This window comes from Castor canadensis, chromosome 2 (assembly GCF_047511655.1).
Source record: "Castor canadensis chromosome 2, mCasCan1.hap1v2, whole genome shotgun sequence".
NCBI classification, from domain to species: Eukaryota; Metazoa; Chordata; class Mammalia; order Rodentia; family Castoridae; genus Castor; species Castor canadensis.
The window spans coordinates 141300973-141325391 of record NC_133387.1 but is presented as its reverse complement, the minus strand read 5'-3'; the positions used below and the strand labels follow the sequence as shown (position 1 = coordinate 141325391).

The following is a 24419-nucleotide window of genomic DNA, read 5'->3' as shown; positions in this document are numbered from 1 at the left end:
AGGAAAATATATCTTAGAGGGGGAAAAAAGCCTAGAGTTCTGTTAAGAGAGAATCGGTTTGTCAGTGGGAGATGAAATTTTACCAGCTTTAGCAGACAGTTCGGGGACAGCATAGTCATATATAAACTACAGGTAACACACAGCTCATGAATAAAAGTAAAGGTTGCTTTTATTTCCCTAATGGGTAGAAAATGAAAAGAAATTGCTTGTGAATTAACTCAGATTGAACCTCAGGGAAGCGAGAAACAATGCGTTTCTAGGCAACGCATATCGGGTCGTTTTCTACCTGCCATCTTGATGCGTGCTGTTCCCCCTTCCCGCTTTTCAGTGATCAAAGTGGCTTTTCGAGCACCGTCAGGAGCCTTAGGCTTCGCGGCAGGCAGAGTGGGACCCGGGCAGGGCGGCGGCGTCCAGCCCACTCGGCCCCTTTTTACCCTAGAGACGTGCGGGTCCTCAGGACGGACGCGGCGTCCGTTGCCGTGGGTAACGGCTGGGCGGAGGGGAGGGGGCGGGGCGACCCCGCGCGCCTGCGCACTGATGGCCCCTGGCGGGCTCGCGACCCCACGCGGGGTGGACTGGGCGCTGTGCCGGGTCCGTCGTTCACGCCGCGGGGTTCCTGCTCCTCCGCCTGCACTCGGCTGCCTGGGCCCCCGGGTGGTGCTGGAGTCGGCGGTCACGGACCTGCTGCGCCGCTTCCTGGGGGACCATGTGGCTGTAAGCGCGAGGGCTTGGGGCGGCAGGTGCGGGGGCCAAGTCCGGTGGCCGCCGTGGGCTCTGGAGGAGGCGGGACCCGCCCGCGCCGCCCTGTCCGGTCCCCGCGTCCCTGCGGCCACCGCCCCCGCCGAGTGACCGACCGCGGGAAAGGAAATGGCCTTTCGCACTCATCTGCCCCAGCAAGCTCCCATCGAGAGGACCTGGCCTCCCTCATCAAGGGCCCGGGGAGGGACCGGCAGAGAAGAAGGGCGGTCTCTCCCACTTTGCTAGGGCCAGCCTGGAACTTTTCGTCCTCTTGCCTCCACCTCCAGGTTTGCATTCCTATTGTAGCTGTATCCACGCACCCCGGTGTTAAATGCATTCTAAGTCAAGTCAACCTTTACTGAGTACATACTGTGAGGAAAAGAGGTAAGGAGCTCATAGTTAGGTTGGATTTAGATAAGCTTAAAGTGTTAAGAACTTAAAATACAGCATGAGCTGGAAATTTGGAGAAATTTTTGGTGGGAGGTGTTTAAACATCACTATATCTCCTACATTTTGTAGGTCATTTTAAAGGCATCCTTGGACTTAGGCAGGGTTGTTACATGTCAGTGCCATTTGATTTTTCTTCATAAATACAATAACTTGCTTTTCTGTAATTTAGAAACTTTGTTTTTCTTTAAGGTGATTCTACCCCTTGCTGTCATTTCTACCTTGTAGCTCCTTAACACAGATTATGTATTAGATAATTTTTCTTTTCTTTTTTGGTGATACTGGGGTTTGAACTCGGCTTCATGCTTGCAAAACAGGTGCTCTGTCTTTGTGCCACATCTCCGGTCCATTTTGCTCTGTTTAGAGATGGGGTTTTGTAAACGGTTTGCCTGGCCTGGCCTTGAACTGTGATCCTCCTTATCTCAGCCTCCCAAGTAGGTAGGATTATGGGCACCCAGTTTATTAGGTAAATTTTGAGTGGGGTTTACCCTTTTAGGGCTGTTTCTTACTCTTTTTTTTACCCTTTTAAGGCTATCATTCAAGATGGGTTTTGAATGTTTATGTGTCACTTTCCAGCAGCATGTGCTCATCCAGTGTTTAAGCAACATGTGGGAGCTCCTGTGAAGCAAGGCTATACCTGTAGCTTTCCTTATCCTTTAGGCCTGCCAGTCCTGCTCAGGGGGCCACAGAGCTTTCCTTCCTGTCTGTACTTTGGTGTCTTTGGCCCTAATGAGGTTAAGAGCCACCTGATGGTGGGATTGGCTTTAGTGGTTTCCTTGTTAGCAGTCAAGTGTATCCATCTTTCATCATAGGTCATTCTGACCCCCTCCCCCTTTTTAAAGATTAGACACAAATATTTGCCTTTCTGTGTTTTTAGAAACTTCCTGTGGCTGCTGTGTGTTTTTGACCTGCTGATTTAGCAACAACAGTAAAGTTATTTGTATGTGTATACAATTACTATTTTTTCCGTGAAGGAAAACTTCTCTAAGGTACTTGGTTAAATGTAAACTTGTGGTCAATCCCAAGTAAGGAAGCTTGGGATTCCTTACCCAATCTGGAGTGAGGCAGGAGAATGGTGAGTTTGAGGCAGGCTGGGCTACATACCCAGACACTGCTCTCCCCTTCCCCAAACCCCAAAATTTTTGGGCATTTATCATAGGATATGTAATGAAACTGCTGCATCAGTGTCGGTGAGACTAATTGGTGGTGGTGTCGGAATACAGTTGAAGGAACGAATTCACTTTTATCTCTTTGCCTGAGGTTGGCGTTAATCTGAAAGCTGCTGCTGTTCGTCCTTTCTCTTTACATTAGGACTTGAAGCTCCTCCTTCACTACAAATAATTACAGAATGAGATTGCTAAATTACTGTTAGGTCACATGCACTGTTTTTAGAGGCAAAGTATGCATTTGTTAGATTCTGGATAGCAGAAATAGATCTTCGTTATTTTTGTGTATCTGTTGGTAAGGTAGATATTAGGTATAGGAATAATTTATATAAAAATATTGAGGTCATACTGACCTTAGGACTTACCTTTATTTTATTTTCCACGTCCCTTATTATAATTTGTATCACCATTCCACATAAAAGTCGTATCTGAGGCTGGGCATGGTGTGCATGTCTATAATTCCCCCTACCCAGGAGGTAGAGATGAAGAGCATTGTGGTTTGAGGCTAGCCCAGGCAAAAAGCTGTTGAGACCTCATCCCAATAAGCAGTCTAGGCCTGGTGGATCGTGCCTGTAATGTTTGAACCGAGCCCTGGGCAAAAATGCAAGACTGTCTTAAAACTAATTAAAGCAGAAAAGGCTTGGAGGCATGACTCTGAAGGAGGGACTGCAGGAGGTCCCAAAAGGTGATAAGCCATCATGGAGATGATAAGTGGTCCAGGAGACACTTCTCCTTCCCAGGAAATGGCTGTCTGCACCTGAGAGACATCTCCACCCTCAGGCAATGCTCAAGAACCCTGAACACCTGAAAATTCTTGCGTGCATCATCTGTGCATCAGCCCAAGTGATAAAGTGCCTGCCTGTCAAGCATGAGGCCCTAGGTTCAAACTCCAGAATTGCCAAAAAAGTAGTATATAATCTAAAAACTAGAAATACTGAAAACCATTAATAAAAAAGGCGTTCTTAATCTATCACCCAGTGACAGTTACTTAAAATCTCCCTGTAGGTTTTTTAAATACACTACTTTCACTTTATTAGCCATATTAGTAATATTCAGTATTCCACATCTTAAATATCACCCATTACTTCTTCAGAGCACCAGAGATCAGTGCAGTAGCAACAGCCCTCTTTTTGTAAGGACATTCATGATTTGATACTGCACACATTTGTGTTAGTTCCTTACCAGCTATGATGCAGACGACTTCTGAGCACCCTTGGCGAACTTGACCCACCAGTCAAGAGTCTCTTGGAGGGAGAGTCAGGTTCGCAAGTCTTCATATGGACCTTAGGCCTTGCTAACTAGTTGAATGGCTTAAAGTAGGCACTAACAGCTGTGCAGATCCCTTCCCCTGGCTTGAACAGAGGTCCCAATTGTAATTTTGTACAATTCTGTGTAAAGAATCAAACCATAAATATTTGCTCTGTGTAACTTTAGAGGATGTAATGCTTAAAGTTTTTTTCCCCCAAATGCTGAACACGTATCTGTTTTCCATGATTACTTTGGTGCTGTGACATCTGGGCAGTGACAACCTCCGTCAATTCTGCCTCCCAGATCTTTCTTTACTATGACCCCACACCTTTGACCCTGAACTTACTGCCTTATTTTAGGTTTTAGTTTATGTTCAGTTTATAGAAGCTGCCTGACTGAACTCTCTCCTTTCTCTCTTACCATAATGTAGTAGTGTTTTCTGGCTTTTCGTGGGGCTTCTTACCTGTTTCTCTTCCTTTATTGCAGCTCTTAACAGTTTATTTTAGAGAATCTGAAAATTGCATATTTTCGTCTTTGTTTATGCTATGGATACAAATACATAAACACACACACCCCTTTAAAATTGCACTACTCTGGGTGTTCTGTGAACATTTCCGCTGTGTCTGTCTGTATTTTTGCTCTTCAGTATAGGCATACTGTGATTTCAGCCTTCTCTCTGAACATTTGGTCTTTGGGCCCTTCCTTCACCATGTATTCTTAGCTCTTAGGATTGTATTGTTAGTGTTTGGTATTGCATTATGACAGACACCAGTGTGTTAATTCTATTTTTTTCCTCTTTTTTATATGTAGTGTGACTTTTGATAATCTACAGAGGAAAGAACATGCCCTGGTAAGTTTTTTTTAAGCTACGGTTAATTTAGTAAGTTAATTTAGTAAGTTCAGTTAATTTAGTAAGCTCTTAAGAAACTTGTGGCTACTAGGCCATCTGGTACCAGGTGTCAGATAAAGTGATTTGTGTCACTAACAGCAGGATTACTTGTTTTAACTATTTGCCATAGGAAAATCTGAGATTAAAGATTCAGAAGTTTTTCCTAGTGATCAAAATAGTATCTTTTGGAAAATGGGAATTTCTTTCATTTAATTTGACTGTATAGCTTTGTACTATGCATTTTTCTTACAGGAATTTCTTTTCAAACTTATCTTTACATGTTTTGCAGGTAAATAAGGCCTTACATGAACAAGCTATCTAGCGAATATTTTTATATTTGAAAATAATGAATTGACACTCTACCCTTATAGTATTGTGGTAATATTAACAGGTAAGTCAGAACTTTTTACTCTTACTTCAGTAAGTCATTTGCACCCTTTCTACTGAACTAAAAGCCAATCAACACCCCCTCCCCCAGTTAGGTTTATATTTATCCTATTGTGCTTATCTTGAGTTTATGTAGTGACTAAATGTTTTTTCATTAAAGTTTCAGGTTTCTGAAAAATGAAGAAAACAGGAAAAAACTGAGAAATTTCCAGTTTCTTAATGTCCTTGAGCATCAGTTTAATCCTCTTAGAGTAGAGTGAGCTATCCAACAGCAGTGCATCTGTGTCTTTGTGGCTAGACTGAGATGAGAAGAAGCTCCTGGCACACAGCAGCACTCAAATTAGTTAATTGTTCTTTCCCTCTCTGTATATGGCATGCCACAACGTTAAAATTTATCTAAGAACTTAGAAATCGTGCTAGAGATGGGAATGACGCTTATTTTTCTCAATTTATGTTAATATTTTATGAAAATTAAGTATAATTAGAATTGTTCTTTCCCTCTCTGTATATGGCATGCCACAACGTTAAAATTTATCTAAAACTTAGAAATCGTGCTAGAGATGGGAATGATGCTTATTTTTCTCAATTTATGCTAATATTTTATGAAAATTAAGTATAAATAGAATTGTGGGGCAGGGGACACAGGATGTACATACTTAGAAGACAGACTGAACCCTGGGATAGCCTAGGTGGAATTTTGGTGAAAATTAACTGTGGTATGGCAGCACTACCTGCTGAAGCTTACAGGTGGTAAGGGAAACTGTCCCCCTGCCCAGCCTCGTCCCCGAGGATGGTCCCATGGAACTGAGCAGGGTCAGCTGTCCTCTGCAAGCTCCCGAAGGTCAGGTCAGGTCAGGTGGCACTGGAAGAGGCTGGACTGTTGAGCAGGCCAGGGTCTGAGTGAAAGTAGGCATCTTTAATCAACACTCGCAATATTCTAGAAAACCCTATACTGTGCTGGTGGAGGCCAAAGGTCCAGGTCACTGACACACAAGGGGGCAGTGGCCCCAGTCCCCTCTCTGGCTCTCGTGGGCTATGGGGAACCCTTGGCATCGTCAGTTTTGAGTATGCACACGGCTGAGGCGTTGGTACTGAGCCTGAAAAACTTCACAGCTTCTATTGGGCATATTTTCTTTTTACAAATGAGGGAAAATTCTCCCCATTTTTGAGTCATTCTTTTGTCAGTTCTACAAAATTGCATGTAACTTATAAATGTTTTTAAGAGATACAGTTTTGTCAATATTTAATATTCTGCTAATTTGATTTTGAATTGTAAATGTCAAGTATTCTGTTTTTGGGATTTTTATGTTTTTTTATACTTTGTTAAAAAGGAAAAATTGTACATTTTTAGAATGTTTTTATGAGTAAATTTAATGTACTGAAAATAAAAATTTTAAAAATTAATTGTGGTAAAATATTTCTGATTTATATTCTCTGTGAATTCAAGCTAACCTCCTTTCCTTGTTTTGCCAGATTGGTGAGGTTTTACTTTGATATGGGGTCTTTCATTTATTTGGTGTGAAAATTGTTTCTGGAATATAAAAATGAGAATGAGATCAAATGTTTAGAAATACATGTTTCTGGTTTGTAGTGCTGACTGTCACATGGGCAGTGCTCTGGAGGCATTGGTGTCCTGCATGCTCAGTCAGCATCCCAGCATGTAGAAGGTATTACCATTCACTCATCCTTTCCGTTCTGAAATATTTATAAGCACATGCTATGTACAAGACTACCCAGGTAGCTGTGGGCGAGGCAAGGGTGAATATGATATCTTTGTCTTCCAGGAAGTTGTACAGGTTTAAAATTAGGACGTAGATTAAAATTGTATTTCCAGTGTAGTGGATGAGTTATAGTAACAGGAAATTTTGCCTTATTCTCTATATTCTTACCAAGGAGGTTTCATAATGGCCTAACATTTGTTCTTTTTGCTTCTAACGTATCAAAAGGATTTACTAGCTTCTCCAGGTTTACTCACTGAGTTGTAAGAGTCCCATTACATATAAGGTTGCAAGCATATTTTCCTCATTTTGCCCTTCTTAGGAGCATTCATATTGGTTATTAAATTTCTGCTTAGGTTGAAGTGTTACCACTTAACCTGTAGAGTCATTTTGGCTAAGTAAGATCAAGTATGATTTGATTTTCTAAGAGCTGGCTATATATAAAGTTGCCCCTGACTTATCCTTTTACTCAAATTAAAAAAAAAGTAATTATTTCTGATTTATAAAGGGAGACAGTAGTACAACTAACTGAATTCCAAGACCTTTTTGAAATACAAGACATAATGAATTACAATAAAGGGACAGAAAAAAGATTTAGGGAAGATAGTCCTGTTTTATTAAATTAAAGGAGCATTTCCTACACTTTCATCTTACCACTAAAAAGGCAATCAAGTTTTGTTAAGAGATGACTATAAATAATATCCAAAATTAGTAAAGATGATATCCAATAAAAAATATCAGACTTAAAGGTGACAGTGAAGTATACTGGTATTACCTCTAGACTTCCCCTGACCTCAGAACCATTTAAAAAACTCAGAGGTTTACAAGTCAAAAAGAAATTAAATTTTTTAATTTTTTTTTTATTTTGGAGGTATGGGAGTTTGAACTCAGAGCATCTGTACTGGCTAGGCAGGTACTCTACCACTTGAGCCACTCTAACAGCCCTGTTTTGCATTAGATATTTTCAAGATAGGGTCTCATGAACTTTTTGCCCAGGCTGGCTTTGAACCACATTTCTCCTGAGTTCTGCCTCACAGTAGCTTAAATTATAGGTGTGAGCCACTGGTGCCAGGCTGGAATTTATAATGGAGAAATAATTTGATGTATTAACCCTGGGAGCAAATTCCCAGGTAAAACTGGCTTGATTACATCCCTAACCAGGTGACCAGAATAATCTCCCTTACATAACATCATTTCTTCTTCAGCTTGGTATATTATCAATTCTGTGAACTTTGAGCATCTTCATTTAAAAATGCTAGTGATTCTAGTGTGACTCATTCATGTATGAGCTAAGTCAAGATTCTTTTCTCCTAAATGTCTTGATGAGCAGTATCAAGAGAACCAACACATTAAAAGTAGCATTATTCAAAATTAATAATGAGGAAGAAGGTATTTTATTTTTGGAACATGGAAAATTTTAGGGGTAGGTAAGGTTTGGGCAGAATTGCTATAGTGCAATTGAGGCGACAGGGTCATTCCCTGCTGAGAGACTTGGAAAGAAGGACACTAGCAAATAGGAAAAGGATAAAGAAAGAAAGATGAGAAGACACCCAAGGCAGATTTTACGCATTTCAAAATTGAGCTGTCTTCTCTCTTCTGTCCTGTATAGGCTTTTTCCCAGGCAGGTTAATAATATTAGGGCCATAGTTCATCTATCTTGGAAGTGGAAGTTTTTGCCTGAGTGGACTCAAGCAGTTAGTTTAACCTCTCTGGGACTGAGTTTTTCCTTTTTCTCCCAAATTGAAATAATAGCTACTTCATTTATCTTACAGTTTTGAAATATTAAGTGAGAGAATAGCTATCAAAAGTTTTACAAAGTATTAAGTATAATGTGAATATTTAATTGTAATATCAAAAGATACATATAAACTTACGTGTAAAGATATCTTTGTAAACTTTAATGTTTGGGGTTCTTCATTTTTTCTGAGTGATATACATAAAGTATTCATGGAGTCTTGTTATACTTCTACTTGAAAGTGAGAAATTCATATTCTCTTGAGCTGTCAAATAAGGATATAAGGATGAAATTGTTTCTTTAGGTAAATTAGCTGTGAAGATGCCTTGGAAAAACCTTTATGGAGCATTTGTTGCTACCCTAGAGAGATTATACCTGCTTATTGTTCCTGGAGTAAGTATGTTGCTGTTTTATTAATCATTCTTATCACAGTGAAATTAAATTGTTATTTGGGTTAAGTATTTTAATATCTTTATAAGACAGAAGATAATGTAAGGAAATGAATCATATGCATATATATAACATGGATAGATACACGCTTTACACATGTACTTATTTGTTACTCTAGCTGTCTATAAAATTTTTATCTTAATGTTAAAAAAGAATAAATTCAACCTATTTCAAGTTTATTCTACTCTCTCTGAGTAATTATTTTGCTTTTGAAGCTTTCTTTTGAGATCATTACCAGGTTTACTGTTAAGGAATGAAATGAAATAAATTTTTTTAAATGTACTGATGATATGGTAATTGACAGTTTTGAATTGGCTAATATATTTTTTCCTCATTTTGTTGCTTCTGATTTTAAATGAATTTTTTTCAAAAATATGTGTGACATAATTTTATAGAAATGATAGTATTTTAATTTGAATGCATATTTTAAAATATTAAAGTTTAAGTCATAGGTTTAGGTATTAATGTTTTCTAATTAGGTGTATCCATCTGACTGGTAGGAAAAAAATGGATGTTTTAGGGAAAATCACTTTTAATTTCTCAACTGTAATGCAAATATAATTTTTATTTTTGCATTTTGCCTACTAGTCTTTATCATATACAAAATTGCTTCTTTTTTTTTTTTTTTATAGTACTGGTGTTTGAACTCTGGGCCTACACCTTGAGCCACTCCACCGCCCTTTTTTGTGGTGGGTTTCTTCAAAATAGGGTCTCACAAACTTTGCCCAGGGCTGGCTTCAAACCATGATCCTCCTGAGTAGCTAGGATTACAGGCGTGAGCCATTGGCATCTGGCTCAAAATTGTGTTCCTTAAGTAGCAGTTATCTTAGTATTTATGCAACACTGATCTGGCCTTTTCACTACTGTATGTACTTTTTATGTTTCTCACAGTTCTCAAGGTGAGATGGCAGTTTTGAGAGGCTATCTGATACTCTACTATGGGCTACCTACTATTTCTTTACACTTAGTGAACTCTGTAAATACCTCCTCCTGGTATATTCTTTTTAGTCATTTGCATCATTTCCTTGGAGTACATTTTCAGAAATAAGATTATTAGCTAAAACAGATAAATACATATACGTGTGTGTGTGTGTAGATAGGTACATTGACACATGTGCCTTAACTACTTTCTAAAGGTTTTTTCTTTAATGTATCTTGATATCAGGTATTATTGGATATTACATCATTTTTGTACTTTTTTACCACTGAGACATAATAGCTGTCAATATTCTGATACATTTTTGTCTTCTTTCTGTTTCTCTCTTTTACCTATCTATATAACCTTCTCCCTCCTTTCTCTTTTTCCTGAAGTATTTTAAAAGCCTAAACATTTTTATCCTTATTTCTTTTACACTTAAGAATGTTTTGCCTTCTTACTGAAACTTGAGTATCTATATTTAGAGAAACAGTTTTCTTTTTTTGTATCGCTTTTGCATGTAAAATCCCTCATATGCAGACTTCAGATCTAGGGCAAATACAGCAATGTGGTTGGACTTGGAGCACTTGATAAGCCGAGAGCACACATGGGAGGTATGGGGGTAGGTAAGAAACACAAAACATGAAAGCATTGGATGTCCCCACTCCAGAGGAATTAACACAGAACCCTTAACGACAGAGGTCAACATGGGAAGAGAATCAGGAACCAGTGTAAAGATCAGTTAGAGATGAATCAATTTGGGTTGTAACATATTTGTACACGGAAGCAATGCTAGGAATCTCTCTGTATAGCTATCCTTAACTCAGCTAGCAAAAACGCCTTGTCTTCCTTATTATGCTTATGTCTTCTCTTCAACAAAATTAGAGATAAGGGCAGAACAGGTTCTGCCTGGAAGTGGAAGGGGGGTTTGGGGGGAGAGCAAGTAGATGGGGTGTAGGAGGGGTAAATGGCCCAAACAATGTATGCGCATATGAATAAATGAATAAAATAAATAAATAAATAAAGCAAGCTACAAATGTTTTTTAAATGGCAAGTCAGAGCTTTTATTTCTTTTCATTCAGTTCTGGTTACTGTATGTAGAAAGAGCCCTGTGGGCATGAGGAGAAAGACTTGTAGAGCACTAGAATTTCATTTCTTGAAACTCTTCAGATTAAATATATTGTCTCAATACATATAATTTTGTATTCATCAATAGGTATCATGACAAATGTTTACATATGTTGATGTAACATACAGGATTATGCATTTATAATTCATATTATGTAATTTCCATTTCTCTTTTGAGAAATAAGTTGTAAAGTCTTCTTTGTCTTTTTTCTTGGATGAAAATAATTTGTTATTTCTTAAAAACTAGTTTAGTGGGCCAGTGCCAGTGGCTCACACTTGTAATCCTAGCTACTCAGGAGACAAAGATCAGGAGGATCACAGTTCAAAGCCAGCTCAGGGAAATAATTTGCGAGACCCCATCTCAAAAATATCCAACACAAAAAAGGGCTGGCAAAGTGGCTCAAGTGGTAGAGCACCTGCCTAGCAAATGTGAGGCCTTGAGTTCAGACCCCAGTTCCACCAAAAAAAAAAAGGAAAAACATTTAATGTTTGTGTTTCCACTGATTTGTCAGAAAGGAGTGGTATGGTTTCATATGCTTTAATAGTTGTCAGTTTAATTAGCAAAATGACAATTTGCTATACATTTTGTACCTAGTACCTATGAAAATTTCATTCCCAGGTCTTTAGTGCTTACATTAAATTAAAATTAAAATTCTCATGTTGATCTGCTCTGAAGAATGGATTTAAGTTGTTTCAGTCACTAAAACAAGACTTTTTGCCTATTAACATTTAGAAGAAAAATTGAAATATAGCTATGGTTTCATTTCTAGAGAATTTGCTTAACTGTGAAAATATACTCTGATATTTTTCTCCTTTTTTTCATTGGAATAGTTTTTCCCCCAAGAAGACTATCATAAAATAAGGGAGAATATTTAATTCCTGCTAAGGCCAAAAGATTTCCAAATGCTAGTTTCTTTGCTTAAAATGTTCATTTTACTGAAGTGATAATGTGCACACTTAAAAATCAGATAGTTTTGCAAAATCTCTTCTGATGGAAAGTGGAAGTACCCCATTCCACACTTGGCTACCCTTGGGACCCACTCATTAGAGGGAATCTTTTAGCGACATGAGCATTCTATCATGATCTGGGTTCCTAATGTAAGGCATTCTCTAGCAATTGTTGTTATGCTAGGCAAGGAGTTTACATCTTTTCCCATCTCTTTTCTCTCTAAGTCTTCTCCTTATCTGCTCTTAATATGGATGTATCATAATTTTTAACCAATTACTAGTCACTATATCACTATGATATATAATTATTGTTCACTGCATAGGTAAAATGCAGTACTATGACCATATTTTCTTTATTATGCAGTCATTTGCTTTTCTTGAATTATATATACCTCTTTTTTTGGCTTAGTTGTCTGTGTAAATTAACTTACACGTGGTACATGAGTTTGTCTGTTAAGCAAACCATGCTGTTATTTTCCAGTTGCTGTAACCCATCTGTTGGTCTTCTCCACCTATTCCTTTTTTTCTTGGAGTTCTGTCTCTGAACTGTTTCTATTTCATTTTTGTAGTGCTTGGGAATTAAACTGAGAGTCTTACACATACCAGGCAAGAGAGAACTACCAAAAAGCAGTACTTCCAGCCCACACTCAACTTTTTGTTTTGTTTTGTTTTGTTTTTTAATTTACTGTTTTCTGTGTCCCTTGCTTTTTTTTCTTCTAGTTTTCTCTCTCTCTCTCTCTTTTGTTAGACACATACTAGCTTTAAACATAATTGTAAAAAGTCTCTCTAGGTTGCATGCCTTTGCATTTTACTTCTTGAGTTATTTGTTTTATCTGGAATATACTACTAGGTTCATGATTAGGATTTTGAAGGCAATGTCTTCTAGCTTCTAGGTGCTTTTGAATCATCAGATGTCAGTCTGCTGTGTATATCCCTGGAAACAAAAAAAATGAGAAAATCCCTGAACCCTGTTGTCAAAGCCTTTACATTTGAATTGGGCATGTGAATTACTTAAGGATAAGCAGGAAAAATTGAGTCCTGTCAAAAAGGTACACAGTATGGGAGTTCAGAATGAACATACTGTGTTCAGCCAAAGAGATCAGGACAGATAATGTGAAGTTATATAATTCATCAGGGTGTAAAGAATGCAGAAAGAGAGGGCATTTTAGGCAGAGGACACAGTGCAGGAGGAAAAGTGTAGAGAATCTGTGCGGAACAGGTCATGATTTGGGAGTTGATAGATGTAGTTGGATGTAATGTTTGGAAGCCAAGTTCAGGTCAATTTCAAAAGATTGGAGTGGCCTAATGATGATAATGACAGTGATAGCTGACGTGTATTGAGCATTTCCTATTCGCAAGTCACTCTTCATATTAATTCATACCATAGTTACCTCCCTATGATTATTTTCTGTTTTACAGTTGAGGAAGCTGTGAAGGTCAAATAATTTGTCCTAGGTCACAGAGCTAGAAAATGATTGAACCAGAAATTGGACTCAATCTGGCTCAAGGTCCTGTATTCTTAACCCTGTGCTATAGTGGATTTAATCTGTAGCTGTGGGGGAGTCAGTAAGCTTTCCTTTTTCATTCATCATAATCCAGAGAGTGGCTGATCAGAGCTGTGATGCATGGAGGTTAAACTCTTAGTGATATCTAGGCTAGTCTAGATTTGGGGAGGGAAGTTGTACATGGTGCTTCTCGCTGTCATTAACAGGAATGGATAGAAAGGATTCTGACAATATCACTAAAAGGAACAGATCATGCTAAAGTAAGATGAGATCATTTCAGCCAACTCTAAAATTATTGTGGAATATCACAGGAATTGTTTGAAAATGGAAAAAATGACAAAAATTGTACCAAAATAGTAGGTTTTTGTTCTGTTTGCCAATTTCATCAAGATTTTCAATGAGTCATTAGCCATAATTATTTTCCTGCCTTTCTTAATTTGAAATGTTTGTTATTTTAATTATCCAGAATTTTTGTTTTATGAAATCATATGCTGAAAGAATGAAAATGGAGTTGCTGTGAATATTTCCTTAGAAATTACTGGTTTTGGCATCATTGAATTTCAGGTGCATAATACATCATTTCTAATTCTTTGAAATTCAGTTTAGGCATATTTCACATGTGCAACTGAAGATGTCTTTTAAATGCTTAGCATTTTGGTTACTGTTGCCACGTGGATGCAGGTGCACATTCAGGGGAGTTCATATATGGCTTGAAAACTTTGTCTACAAGGACATCAGGCCTTGTGGGTAGCATGGCTAATGAGGCTCCACTACATAAAACTGATACACTTTCCCATGCTTGTGCTTTCAGTGGAGTCTTTTTGATGATGTGCTGACCTTTTAAAAAATATGGAAATGTAATTCATGTTTTCCCCCTTTACCATCATTTCCTCTTCCCTACCTTCTGCAGCCATTTATTGATTTGCTAAATGTTTGAGTGTCTTCCTGTGGAAGCTGTGTTGTGTGCTGGCTGTACATGGGTAAACAAACACAACTCACTGGCTTTGTGAAGCTCACAGTTGGAGCCATAAATAATTGTGAAGTTTGTACTGCCTTTGTACTTTACTGGTTTTCTAGAACACTAGTAGTTTCCCAATTAAGCACTTCTGTCCTATAGCAGTGGTACTGAAACTTGCATAAAGTAATAACCTAGAAGTTTTTGGCAATACTTTATTCAGAACTCCGTAGGGGTACCCGTCTGCATTTCTTCTCATTTCCTCTGATTCAAGCCACAGCAACAGTGGAGGCCCCTCTAAGACCACTGTCTTTTAGCTTACTAAAATTTGAAGCTCCACAAAGGCAAATTGAAGGCTGTTGGCTTTAGCATTTACAACAGGATTCTTTTATACATCAGGAAGCCTACCAAATACAGTACTAACTTTTAATATTAAAAGTAATAGTTTTATTACATTTTATGCTTTATGTAATTCTTCAGGAGCTTGTTATTTTAATCACAGTAAACATAAATGCTGTTAGAGCTACTTTTTCATTGAAAAAATATATCTTTTATTCGTATGTGCATACAATGTTTGGGTCATTTCTGCCCCTATCCCCCTGCCCCCTCCCTTTCTCCCTGCCCCCTCACTTCCAGGCAGAAACTGTTTTGCTCTTACCTCTAATTTTGTTGAAGAGAGAGTATAAACAATAATAAGAAGGACCAAGGGTTTTTGCTAGTTGAGATAAGGATAACTATAAAGGGAGATTCCTCACATTGCTTTCATGTACATATGTGTTACATTCTAAGTTGACTCTTCTCAAACTGACCTTTTCTGTAGTTCCTGATCCCCTTCTCCTATTGGCCTCTGTCACTTTAAAGTTTCTGCATTAGTTCCTTTGCATTGAGGACATCAAATGCTATCTTGTTTTTTGGGATTTCTTACCTATCCTCATACCTCCTTGTGTGCTCTTGCCTTATCATGTGATCAAAATCCAATCCCCTTGCTGTATTTGCCCTTGATATAAAGTCCACATATGAGGGAGAACATTAGATTTTTGGTCTTCTGAACCTGGATAACCTCACTCAGGATGATGTTCTTCGGTTCCATCCATTTACTTGCAAATGATAAGATTTCATTCTTCTTCATGGCTGAGTAGAATTCCACTGTGTATAAATACCACATTTTCTTAATCCATTCATCAGTAGTGGGTCATCTTGGCTGTTTCCATAACTTGGCTATTGTGAATAGTGCTGCAATAAACATGGTTGTGCAGGTGCCTCTGGAGTAACCTGTGTCACATTCTTTTCGGTGTATCCCCAGGAGTGGGATTGCTGGATCATAGGGCAGATCTATGTTTAGATTCTTAAGAAGCCTCCAAATTTTTTTCCAGTGTGGTGTACTTGTTTGCATTCCCACCAGCAGTGTATAGGGTTCCTTTTTCTCCACATCCTCACCAACACCTGTTGTTGGTGGTGTTTCTAATGATGGCTATTCTTACAGGGGTGAGGTGGAATCTTAGTGTGATTTTCATTTGCATTTTTTCATGTATTTTTTGGCCATCTGAATTATCTCTTTGGAGAAAGTTCTGTTTGGTTTACTTGCCCATTTCTTTATTGGTTCATTAATTTTGGGAGAGTTTAGTTTTTGAGTTCCCTGTATAGTCTGGTTATCTGTCCTTTATCTGATGTATAGCTGGCAAATATTTTCTCCCTCTCTGTGGGTGGTCTCTTCAGTTTAGAGACTATTTCTTTTGTTGAGCAGAAGCTGTTTAGTTTTATGAAGTCCCATTTATCTATGCTATCTCTTAGTTGCTGAGTTGCTCGGGTTCCATTCAGCAGTCTTTACCTATACCCATTAGTTCCAAAGTATTTCCTACTCTTTCCTGTACCAACTTTAGAGTTTGGGGTCTGATATTAAGATCCTTGATCCATTTTGACTTAATATTGGTATATGATGATAAACATGGATCTAGTTTCAATTTTTTGCAGACTGCTAACCAGTTTTCCCAGCAGTTTTTGTTGAAGAGACTGTCTTTTCTCCATTGTATGTTTTTAGCTCCTTTGTCAAAGACAAGTTGGTTATAGTTGTGTGGCTTCATATCTGGGTCCTCTATTCTGTTCCACTGGTCTTCATGTCTGTTTTTGTGCCAGTACCATGCTGTTTTTATTGTTATTGCTTTGTAATGTAGTTTGAAGTCGGGTATCGTGATACCTCCAGCATTGTTCTTTTGACTGATGATTGCCTTGGCTATTTGTGGCCTCTTGTTTTCCATATAAATTTAACAGTAGATTTTTTAATGTCTTTAATGCATGTCATTGGAATTTTGATGGGAATTGCATTAAACATGTAGATTGCTTTTGGGAGTATAAACATTTTTCCTATGTTGATTCCACCAATCTATGAGCATGGGAGATCTCTCCACTTTCTGTAGTCTTCCTCAATCTCCTTCTTCAGAAGTGTATAGTTTTCCTTGTAGAGGTTGTTCACATCCTTTGTTAAGTTTACTATTAGGTGTTTGATTTTTTCTTTTTTTGAGGCTGTTGTAAATGGAATTGTTTCCATATATTCTTTCTCAGTTTGTTCATTATTAGTGTATAGAAAAGTAATGATTTTTGTATGTTGATTTTATATCCTGCCACCTTGCTATAGCTGGTGATGGTGTCTAGGAGTTTTTGGGTAGAGTTTTTTGGGTCTTTAAGGTATAGGGTCATATCGTCAGCAATTTTGACCGTTTATTTACCTATTCGTATTCCTTTTATTCCTTCTTCGTGTCTAATGTAGAGCTACTTCTGAAGCTAGAAATTTCTTTAATATGTAGGTTCATATAACAGATGGAAGAAGAATTTGCATGGCAGATTCACATTAAATGATTATTCTGAAAGCAAATTCTCTGTTAACAAATCTACCCCTTTAGTAAGTGTTAATTTGTTACTTTGCTTAATACATAGAAGATAGCATCTGGATTCTTATAACTTGCTATCCAGTTTTGTGGGTTATAATTGAACCCATTCTCTGTGGTCACCCAGTGGCAGTATTTTCCTGTCCTTCTAGCAGTACCCTACCTCTAAGATACAAATGAATTCCAGTGGCAATTTGAATAGCATAAAACCACTGAACGTTATTGTTACAAGCAGCAGACTGTGGTCACTATGAAGGAAAACAGAATTGATTCAGTTTCCTTTTTTTCTTAAATAGGAATAGTCATTCTTTGGATATCTTCATTCACTTGGCTAGGAATTAATGTGTTCATATTGACATTTCTTCTTTTCAGTTTCTGAGTGTATATTCTTTCCTCTTTCCTCATTTTGATGTCAGGATTTTTTTTCTGGTTACTGTTTTTTTTTTTTTATTCTTGAGCTGTGGTTCTCAAAATGTCAAACCTATTTTCATAACACATTTGATTTTTCACTGAGTTGACATTTGTGCTGCTGGTATAAAAGAGCAATGCTTTGTGAAGTTGCTGGCTGCTTTAGTGTGATTTGGTGTGGGGCCTCTCACAGTAGCAGTAGTATTAAAGTATGTTGTCTGACTCAAGGAAAAGTATTTGTGTAGTTTGAGTTCGAGCTGAACACATTGCTTCCATTTTTTGATGGAAAACCATTTTTGCTTGAAAGAATGCAGGTGGTCAGTTCAGATTCAGGTGGGTGGTAGACACATCAACAAAACAACTTAAAGGAAGAGCAACTGGTAATACTTGTTAGTGATAAAATTTGGGTTTAAGAAAAAAATTAGAATTTTAGAAAACTTCTATTTGCTTGCCAGTACTTAAAAGACTTTTTCTGATGAGATGGGCTGTGATGTTAACAAATGTGAATTTTGATGTTATATAATGAGATGATGTAACATTTGGAAGATTTGCATAATTCAGTGAAGCAATATTTCCTTATTAGCAATGAGTGTTAAAAAGATAATACAGGTATAAAAAGTTCATTTAAAGTGCAAGGTGGACCAACTGCTTTTAGTTTGAATGAAAAATTCATTGGTAAACAAGACACGGGAGCCTGTTGAAATAATTTTAAGTAAGGGAAGAGGGATGAGGGGAAATGATGGTGGACATGAACCTAACCAAGGTACATTGTGGGCCTACATAGAAATGCCACAAGGAAACCCCACTGTGCAAATAACATATACTAATTGAAATGTATAAAAAAGTATTGCCCCTTGTTTTTCCTCTGAGTTGTTCTATTTTTGTTTTCTTTATATGTTTGATATTTTTCTTATAGAGATAACAAATGGCTTTTTCATGCCTTACTTGCCTTTTAGTTTTCTTAATGATATTTCTGCTCCTTTGAAGGTTTTTTGATGCATCAAATTCTTCAATATTTTTTGGCATCTGTGTTTTTCTCTCACTTAAGGTGCTTTTCCCTTCTTCAATGTTGTAAGAAAAAATTTATGCCGGATTATAAGAGATGCTAAACATTCCAATAATAGCATTACTTTTTACAATTTGGCTTATTTTCCACAAGCCATGCATATATGGCACAAGTATGAGAATTGCCCTTCTTTCTTCCAAATGAATTTCCAAATATGCCAACATAATTCTTTCCACAGTCTATTATTTCTATACTGATTTGAAATACCAGCTATAACTACTCAGATTTCCACAATTCTATGACTAAGTTTATTTTTTCTTCTACTCACTCTCTTACATATAACTGTTTAAGGTACTAAAGCATTTTAGTTTGTGTTAATATCCTGAAAGGTACTTTACACTTCATGTTACATATTTTAAAAATGTGTTAGATGTATTCACATATTTTCTGCCATATGAACTTGATAATTTGTCAAATTCAGCAAAAATGCTAATAACAATTAAAATTTGCTATTCTGTTTAGGAGTGTCAAACTAATAGATTAATTTGAGAACATGAATATTACTACTATGTAGTATCTTTTCATAAGGAACACAGAATGATTTGTGCTTTTTATTGTTGTTCAGTAAAAATGTATAATGTTTTTATGTGTGTGTTATAAGGGATTTTTTCTGTTTTTTGTTTGTTTGTTTGTTTGAGAAAGAGTTTCATTATCATAGTCCAGGCAGGCCTTGAACGTGCTGTCTTCCTGCCTTAGAGTCATGAGTGCTGGAATATTTTGTAATTTTTAAATAGAATGTTCCTGTTTAAAAAAAAACTAAAGTGCAAGGTGGACCAACTGCTTTTAGTTTGAATGAAAAATTCATTGGTAAGTTTTCAGATTCCTGGATGCAACTACCTCATGAAACATCATTGCTGAATTGACTGTATTATTCATAATTACATGAAAAGGCCATGAAGGTATGCGTTCCTTTTCCAATTGCATATCTTCAGTGAAGTCATGTTTTCAGCATAAACCTCAATCTGACAACATCTCCAGATTGAAAGCAGAAGCGTTCATCCAGCAGTCTTCCAGGCCAGACATTGAAGAAATTTTTAAGAATGTAAAACTGCATGACTCTTCTCACTACAACTTTTTGTTTCAAATTATATATTTGAGTTTCAAAGTATATGTTGTCTGCATAGTCATATACCTTGAAAATCAATTAATAAAAGTGCTTACAAATTATCAGTTTTGAATTCCAGCATGATCAGTACGATAGCTATAACCCGCATCAATCGAAAGCTCTTTAGAATCCTCAAGTTTTAAATGTGTGAAAGGGTCCTGGGACCACAGGTATGAGAACTGTTTCAGAGTGTGATTGAAACAGTGAAAAAATTGGAAGATAACAGGTGAAGTACGAAGAGAAAAACTACATTGTCTCTGAAAGCTGCTCTAGCAGTTAGTCTGGCTTTACTTCTTTTCAATTGTTTTTTGAAAACTCGTCCTTTTCTGTGTTTTTAATTTTTCAATGAAATAGAATCAGGGATAGTTGTTGTGGCAAGTAACACTAGAATCTGTGCCATGCTGACATTGTTACATATTTACTAAATATTTTCTTCTTGAGACTCAGAGTTTTGTTCTTGTAATCAGGTTTGGATTCTTAATTTTGCAGTAGAACAATTTGCAAACATGAAGAGCAAATTAGAAATTTGAAGTTAAGTTTCACTTATATTCTGTGAAATACATACAACATGGAGTTTACATATTTTGTTACAAGGTTCAAATGTGGATTTTTTGCAGGTAAGTATTGTGTACTTTTTGCCCATGTATTAATCCCTGTCCTAAAGTAAGGCTCCTGCCAGATAAAGCCTGATGGCAAGAGAATTTTTCTACCACTACAAATACAGTGTAACCACTGTTAATTGAAAGTCTCTGTCGAATTCAGTCCCTGGAGCTGAAAGGAGTTCCAAATTATTCCCACAGGCAGTAGTACTAGATTTGAGATTTGAAGTCCCCTAGAAATTTAGCTGGTAAAGTAGTGAGGGCAACCCAAGTTTAGGGAATGACCTGTGTACAGGCATGAGGCCTTAGAACTTACTGCCAATAATAATGATAATGACAATGATCATTTCTGTACTTACCAGTGCAAGGAAATAGAAGAGGACAGGTAGGTAGGGTCAGATCATTGAAGGACCTTCTGTGTCATGCAAACACCTTTTGATTTTCCCTGGCACACTGCATACCACCTTTAAATAACTGTGAAGAGGGGATTAGCGGGCTTACTTAGTATTTTAGAAGTCACCAATCTGATAGCGGTATAGAAGGACCTTTAGTAGGAGGTGAGGTTCAGAGGCAAGAGGACTGTGCAGACACTGCTCCAAAAATTTGGACTTGTGATGCCTAGTGGGCAGATAAATATAAAGATTGCGAAGTTGGGTAAGAATAATGTTGTTTATGACAAAATGTACTGAAGCAGTACCAAATAAAGAAAGGATGAGGTTTTAAAGGAATTACCAAATTACTTGAATGTCCAATGAACATTTTGTGCTCCTCTTCTATTATTTTATACTTAAGTGAGTTGTATCATTGAGAGGAGGTCATTTGTCAACATTCTGCTTATTCATTTCATTTATTCCTATGACTATACCACACATTTATCAAAACCATTTCCTGAAAGTTTTGTATTGTGATTATTACATTTCCAATGTTTTGGTAACATTGATGTTAAAGTGGAACTTTGTACTGTAAAGTCATAAATATTATAAAGGACATTGAGAACAGATCTTTTGTCCAGGTTCTATACAATTGCACTTGGCAAGTTATTTTCTAGATTACAGAATGTTATTCTTTACTGCAGAATGTTAGTCTAGACTAAAGAATATTTGTGAACGTGTGTTTGTATCGAAATAATAGGTCACTTTAGCGTAAGGTAACATTGAGTTGAGTGAAAATTTGCTGTCAGAAACAATTCTTATTTTCTTTTCTGTCCTCTATTAACTTGAATTTTATCCCTTTCTCACTAAAATGCTTCCACTAGGACATAAGTGTAGAAAGCAAAAAAAAATTAAGAAACTTTTAAAGGTCTTGATCACTCAGAAGGTAGGTAAAAGTTTTTATACCATGTGTTTTTTTAATTCACATTGCCAGTTGATTTCCATCTTGGAAGGTAAAATAAATGTTAGATTGCAATTTTAACCTCAAATGTAAGTTTTAAGTTGGAAATGTATAGTAATGTCTAAAATAAATCTTAAAAAGATACAAAAATAGTTGTAATTTCTATTGAATAGTGCCCCCAGGTCTCCTTTGATCTCTAGTTAAGAGGTATGTGAGTGTTTTAATCCTTGAGCTTGTATTTTTCTGTTTTGGGGGGGTTTTTTTTGTAGATATGCCAAAAGAAGCCAAAAAGGATACCTTTTTGGAAAAACTGGCAACTCAATGAAATATGTACAATAAAAATTATACACATTCACAGTAAATATGAGGATGATATAAATAATTTTAGTTTTTTGGTTTAAGTTAGGAATTAAATACATATTTTATGATATTGTTGATCTGTCTATATATGGATTACCTATACCCAAGTTAAATCCAAGGTTGATTTTTTTTTTTTATGAGTACATCATATACCTAGTTTCCTATGTTAGGCCTCTATATACGTAAATGTAGCACAAAACCACCACATGGATTGTTCTCCATCAGATTTTTGAGTTTTGCCTTCTGTGTTAAGATGTAACTTTAAGGAACTACTTCCTTTTTCTAAGATTCTGGTTGCTTGGGTGTAGTCCATGGAGCTGAGATGAGTCACTCAGAAGTACTCATAAGGTATTTAGAAACCAAACTTCACTTACAACCACAAGTTTAACATCACTTGAGTGTTTAAATGATTTAGTTATTGTTCTATCTAGATGAATATTTGTTGTTTAAAACTTTGAAGCACATGGAAGAAAACTTGAATTTTATCATTTACTCAGGAAATTGCAAATGTTGTTCCACCTCTTCTACAAATGAATTTACATTCTTTTTGATTTTCATTTTCCTAAAATTTAACTTGAATTAAAGACATGCTAACATACAGATTTTTCCTTTCCTAAGTTCTCTATGTAATTTAATATTTGGTAGCACATACTTACAGTTTTAAAAAACTATTTTATGCTGATTTTATCTTTTGGGTTTCTGGAGTTACTAATGTGAATTTTTACTAGCAAATAAATGTCCTAAAAATTTTAAGTTATAAATGCCTATGTTTATAACAAACTCAGGAGAAATAAAGTGTACTCATATATGGATTTTAAAAAAATTTTAAAACTTTTTGAGAAATGGGAGCACTTACACTTAACTATTATTGAGGCCTTGTACCTTCTTCCTTACAGTACATGCTGGCTTTCTGTTTTTAGTCATACCCAGTTCCTTCCACAGTTCAGACACATAGTAGCCCAATAATTATTTTCAGAATGAAGGAACTCAGTTTTTCATTGTTCCTTTGTTTATGCCATATAAATATGTACAGAAAGAAGTAGCTAATATTAGCCAACATTAGCTAGATATCTCTTGTTTCTTAATTGTTTTCTTACTGTTGTGTGACATTTAGAGCATATTTCAGTTATTCTTTTTTGTTCAGTCTACAAATGAGCACTGGACTTAATGAAGCTGAAAAATTGTATACAAAGTATTATATTATTATTAGAGTAAAAATTGTTACTTTCCTAGTGCAAACACTTAATGTATTCTCTTGAAGATGTGATGGAGCAGAATGTGCCATTGTTGTGAGTTAAAAGTCTAGAGTTCTGTATTTTTAAAAACAAAGTTGCTGTATATAAAGTTTTCAAATTTCTTTGGTATAGATCAATTTTTATACTTGTATAGGTAGTAGGTAGGTATCACTACACTTGTAAGCTATGAAATGTCAGATATTAGCCTGGTGAAAGTCAGAATTGAGCAATGAAAGTCAGATTACGGTGACTGGAACACCCAAGGAACCATTTAGTTTTACCTTGCTCTGAAAGTATCACCAGTTTGTAGTTTGAGTATTAATTCTGCAGGAGTGTCTGTAGATACATCTTATTTAAGGCTAATCCAAAATGAAAGTCAGAATACAGTGACTGGAACAACCAAGGAACTATTTAGTTTTACCTTGCTCTGAAAGTATCACCAATTTGTAGTTTGAGTATTAATTCTGCAGGAGTGTCTGTAGATACATCTTATTTAAGGCTAACCCAAAATTAATACATCAGAGCTTCAAAAACTTTGGAAAAGGGTGAGATTAAGTATAAGCTTAAAGTAAATGAACTGATTTTTATCAATTGCATTGACTATGTAAAATGCTGAAATTCATAGGAAACCTGGTCACCTTGGTGTTATGATAAAAGTGCCAGGTGGAATGCCAGAAAACAGTGTCTGCTTCAAAAGAGGATAAACTCTGTCTCAAAAGTGGTAATACACTTATTTTTAAATGGCCACTGTCAATAAAAATAGATCAGTAGTGGAAAAAACTTTGACTCTGCTTCTTCCTATGACTCTGTGATCACAACCTACTTGGGTTCTTCACCTACTGAGTGAAGAAACTAGAGAAAATTAATATTTCATAATGTTTGGTATTTATGAAGCATTGGGCAACTGAGATATATTAGATGTAGAAAAGACATTCTCTGATCAAGTAAGATTACTTATTAAAGTACTAATTAAACTAGTGTGTTCATTTTTAAAAACTGTACAACTTCACAGTACTTTAAATATGTTAATAAATATTGTGACTCTCTAACAGGGTTACTTATTTAGTATGTAGCTGTCCCAACTTTGTTAACCATAGATAGCTCTTTCACCATCCCTCTTTTGGAAGCAGCCTTTGGTATCTACTTGGAGGATCATGTCTTTCTTAGCCAGCAAAACATTTACTGGGTCTGTTAATCATTAA

The 24419-nt window shown here is 36.5% G+C and overlaps 1 long non-coding RNA gene across 7 annotated transcripts in view; it reads left to right on the top strand.

Moving 5' to 3' along the window:
* Positions 1–561: 561 nt before the first annotated feature.
* LOC141420811 (uncharacterized) overlaps positions 562–24419 on the top strand; it is a 42188-nt gene continuing 18330 nt past the window's right edge. For 2 of the 7 annotated variants that reach the window (XR_012445470.1, XR_012445471.1), the window contains exons 1-4: positions 562–1122; positions 4410–4449; positions 4778–4879; positions 6467–8721. This is a non-coding gene — a long non-coding RNA (uncharacterized lncRNA). Of the gene's footprint in view, positions 1123–4409; positions 4450–4777; positions 4880–5035; positions 6447–6466; positions 8958–19398; positions 24396–24419 lie in introns of those variants that run through there. The other 5 variants (XR_012445472.1, XR_012445468.1, XR_012445469.1 and 2 more) reach the window with 5 other exon arrangements.